Source organism: Rutidosis leptorrhynchoides, chromosome 2 (genome assembly GCF_046630445.1).
Source record: "Rutidosis leptorrhynchoides isolate AG116_Rl617_1_P2 chromosome 2, CSIRO_AGI_Rlap_v1, whole genome shotgun sequence".
NCBI lineage: Eukaryota > Viridiplantae > Streptophyta > Magnoliopsida > Asterales > Asteraceae > Rutidosis > Rutidosis leptorrhynchoides.
The window spans coordinates 614815128-614820437 of record NC_092334.1 but is presented as its reverse complement, the minus strand read 5'-3'; positions in this window follow the sequence as shown (position 1 = coordinate 614820437).

The window sequence follows — 5310 nt, the reverse complement described above, 5'->3', positions numbered from 1 at the left end:
AGAATGCACCATTTGTTAAAGATGTAAAGCAGATTTGAGTGCATATCCTGGATTATTGCAACCACTACCAATACCTACTAAGATATGGACCAACATTTCTATGGATTTTGTTGAAGGGTTACCATTATCAGGGGGTAAATCTGTCATTTTTGTGGTGGTAGACAGATTGACTAAATACAGTCATTTTATGCCACTAAGTCATCCATTTACTGCTTATGCAGTAGCTCAATGCTTTCTAGACAACGTGTACAAACTACATGGGCTACCAGAGGTGATTGTCAGTGACAGGGATAAAGTGTTCATTAGCACTTTTTGGCAAGAACTATTTAAAATCTTGAAGGTTAAACTGCACTTGTCTACGGCTTACCATCCTCAAACAGATGGTCAAACAGAGGTGGTCAATAGGTGTTTGGAATGTTATTTGAGATGCATGACTTGTGATAAACCAAGGGAATGGTTGAAGTGGTTGACTTTGGCTGAATATTGGTATAATACTAATTTCCACACTGCAATACAAACTACACCTTATGAAGCTGTGGATGGGCAACCACCTCCAACACCAATTACTTATACTAAGGGAGAAAGTAGAGTTGAAGATGTGGATAGAACTTTGATTACAAGAGAAAATGCTATTTCAATTCTCAAATTTCATTTGAAACGTGCACAAGATAGGATGAAAAAGTTTGCTGATTCACACAGAACAGATAGGGAATTTGAGGTGTCAAGTTGGGTCTATGTTAAGCTTCAACCACACAGACAAGTTACTTTGAGATCAGGAAGGTATAACAAGCTATCTCCTAAGTATTATGGTCCGTTTCAGATAATAGATAAATTGGGTCAAGTTGCCTATAAATTGGAGTTGCCTAGTCAAAGTCAAATCCACCCTGTGTTTCATGTGTCTCAATTGAAAGCATACTGAAACAACCCCAAACCGTTTAACCAAAAACGGAGTACTTTTTTTTTTTTTTTTTTTTTTGTTAGGTCCCATTAATATAATACATTTTCAACTCTGTTTTAATCGAAACATAACATCATAAGGATACGTTTAACAATCTATCATGACCCTTGGCACACAAATTACACTTTACAAAATCATTTGTAATAATGACCCGATCACAAAAAATACGGGTTAAGACTCAATTGCCCAACCCGATACCAAGAGCATAATCCCGAGGATCTACCAAATCCCCAATCCACATCCATATCCGAAAGCTACCCCATCGAGCCCAAGCGCTACTACGCAACTAGTCTATCAACTAGCTAGCTTCACAATCACAATACCTGTAAAAAGGTAAACAACGAGAGGGGTAAGCTAACGCTTAGTGAATGCAATAATTATACATATACATATATAATCTACTTACTTGCAAACACTTACACAATACCGCATACAAGCTAGCAATTCGACAGCCATGCAAACATCATGCATAAACTACTATCCACAATTCACAAGAAGCTAGCAACAACAATAGCATATAGTTCACAATTTAATATGCTAAATACAAATTCACTCAACCATGGTTAACCAATCGTACAAGGGAACGGTACTTGAAAGACCATCGGAGTTCATAACATCCATTAGTGTTACTTAAACACCGCGTAATCACTAATCCCCCGGGTGATGTCTTGAACACCGCGACTAACTCACCCCCATGACAATGTGGCGTCTTGAACACCGCGACGATTCCACATGTCAATCAAAACAATGAGTGGTGTCTTGAACACCGCGACAATTCCACTCCCATGACAATGTGGTGTCTTGAACACCGCGACAATACCACATGTCAATCAAACAATGAGTAGTGTCTTGAGCACCGCGACAATGCTACTCGTTACTTAGAATGTGGTGTCTTGAACACCGTGACAATTCCACATTCATATCACACAAATAAATACATTATATACGTACACGCATAATTATTCCACTCACCTCGTGAACTCGAGCATTACAAACCATGCGCGAAATCTTCACCACATGCAACCGAGCAAGATTTTACCTATAATACGCATATAGGTATACACATAATCAACATACAATCCCATTTGGACTCTCGACCCGCCTAAATGAACAACAAGTGCAAAATATACCCTTTTGCACTTTTAACGTTACCCGAAGGTCCAAAACTAGCGAGACTAGTTCCCGCGTTCTCGAAATACCCAATTATGTCAACTTTAACCTCTAAACGCATACTCGCTCGTATTTTACACAAAACCCATTCCATGGTTGACCAAGTTTGACTTTATTGCTAAAACACCAAATTTTAACCTAAAATCACTTCTCGCGAGTAATTACATTAAAAGCATCATTTAACACTTAACAAAAGCGTTTAACATCCAATTAATCCAAATTAGTGTCATCCGCAATTTTGACCCAATTCAAATTGCTCATTTTGACCAAAGTCATAAAACGCCCCAAAATCACTAACGACTAGTGATTATATTTTCAAGACAACCACTAACACTTAAATCAAGTATTTACCTACTTGATTTACCAAAACTTGATTTAAAACTTAATTTGACAATGAATTGAGCTTACTTGTCCCAAAATACCCATTCGACCCGTTTTTACCTAAATTAGGGTTTACACCCAAAAACCAAGTCAACACAAGTGTTCTAAGGTTTAACCAACATACGCAAGATCCAAACTTACAATTTAATCAATCGAAACCCTAAGTCACCCATTTAGGCTTACTTACATGAATTTTACCCAAAACCCCCAAATTTCACAATAAAATGGGTTTATAACTCTAACTAACACAAACCCTAACTCAAACAAGAAATCAAACACTACAATTCGGATTAGGGTTTACCTCAAGCACCAAAACGAGCTCTAGTAGCTAGAAACACCAAGGAGAACCAAAACCCGCTTCCAATTTGGGCAAAAATCACCATCTTCATCACTAACTCAAGCTTCCTCTCTCTAGAAAACTCATCTCTCTCTCTAAGATTGGGAGTGTTTGAATGGATGTCAAAATGATCCAAAAGTGGATCTAAAACTGATATTAAAGCCTCAAATCCGTCCATAAGTGAAAGGACCAAAGTACCCCTCATTTAACTCATTAAAAGGCTGAAAAGTACCAGAACGTGCCTATTGTCGCGCCGCGGAGAAGTTTGTCGTGCCGTGGCCCAAAGGGTGGTTTTAGATCACTTTTTTTAAGCTTTATGACCCTCAAAATAGGCATTTGTCGCGCCGTGGCCCTTCTGGTCGCGCCGCGGCATTTGCCTGTTTCATCTGAACTTCAGCAAACTTGTTTTGGCCATAACTTTTTGACCGTAACTCCGTTTTCGATGAACCAAATATCGTTGGAAACGTAATGAGATTTCCTATCCAATGGTAAGGTTTTAGAACATCAAATCTAACTTTATTTGGGATCCAAATATACGCTTACATGCCTCGTATTTCGAATGTCGTTCGAAATAACAAGTAACTGAAAACGGGTGTTACAACTCTCCCCCACTTAAATTGGATCACGTCCTCGTGATCCGCACCAACACTAGAAGATAAGAACTTCTCCCTCGAACATTTTCGCTTCCAACGCGAAGTCACACATGTAGTAATCACGCACCCGAATTCTCGCTTCGTGCACTGACTCAACATTTAACAACAATATCGGGTAATCAACCCTCGAGTCAAAACAACTGCAACCGTTTGCTCCTACGCCGAGTATCCTCGTACCATACACTTCACAATCGTCTTAAAAGTAGAGCATATCACCGATAACCTTCGTCATCACGCCTCACGATCCTACGGAACACAACCAAGCCCGACATCCATAACATCTACTGTGAATTTTAAGATCTCACCACACGCTAATAATCACTAGCGTGCACTACCGCAACATGCGATATTTCATACACTCAATGTCCATAATTTCTATTTAGGAAAATACGTACAACACCACATATCCCTTCAAGTTTTCTCGGCTACAACACGTAATAAGCTGTATCCATAACTATACCACCCAAAGCGATCTACTAAATCCACCACGTCGTGAACCATGTCTTGCATTATTCCCAATCGAGAAGGATTCATGCTTCCTTGAAACTCCGTGCTCCATCGGTTCATAAACGTACTAGTCAACCGGTCATTCATGAACACTCTCTGGACCGAGTACCAAATTCCTCCGGCTCCACAACTGGGTCATTCCTTCAACGAATAAATTTCGGTAACCCCAAAATAATCACTTAGGAGCACCACTTTCCCACCAATCGATCCACGCATGACCATCCGTCACTGGATTAATCCAGGATGACAATAATACACCACGATTTAGACAAAATATCAACACTCGACACAAGGTTTCTCCCTTAGACCCTACAACACAACCATACACAATGGCTTCCTAGTACTATCATGGAAACTATTCGTGTACTAGAATCCCGTCAGCAGCGAATTATCAACATAACAATTCGCAATTCGCCACACGACCCACAAAATATTCACCAACGCCGGGTGAATCCTCCTACATAGACCGTCCATTGAGGATGGCTTCGCCATTTCGATACAACCAACAGGTCACATCACTAGGGAACACACTCTCGTAAATAAACAACAACCGCGTGTCTCGACGTGAGACAATGAGAACTGGCACTCCCCGCCTCATAACCATCCACAAAGTGGAATAATCCACCGAAAATCCTCACGATCACGTTTCCCGACAGGGAAAATACAGTATTCGCCACCATCTCGAACTCGTACTCACTCGACAGTACTATTCGAGTTTCACACCAACCCAAATTTATATCACGAGAGCACCTGCAATAACAGTTACATTCTCTCACTTCCGTGATATCAAACTTCACACTTGGTCTCATACCGCACTTGGTACTGCACGACCACCTTATACAAGAAGACTTACGCTTCACTTGATCTAACACCACCGGATATTCCTCGGGCGGCAGTAAAAACTCCCCCACTTAGGATTTATCTCTCCATTCTCACCGCCAAGATGATAACATCCCGCGAAATTGTAATTTCACGTCATACCTGACCATTCTCACCGTTGGTCATAAACATCAAATCACTGCAAATTCACTTTAGGCTCTTAGAGCCGACATGTACTATCACTTGAGACGTCGTACACGTGACAACATCGCACCGTCATACCACAAATCATAATTTATAGCTCTTCATCGTTCGCAAAGCGAACTCCACCAAAGTCCCACACACGCCTCTATGACTAGGCATATGCCACTCCGATAAATCATTCGTGCATCTCAGTCGAGATCACCCGACCTTCTACGCAACGAACCATTATCAACAATTACTCACTCTCATGGGGAAGAGTGACCAATCCGACACAATAATTG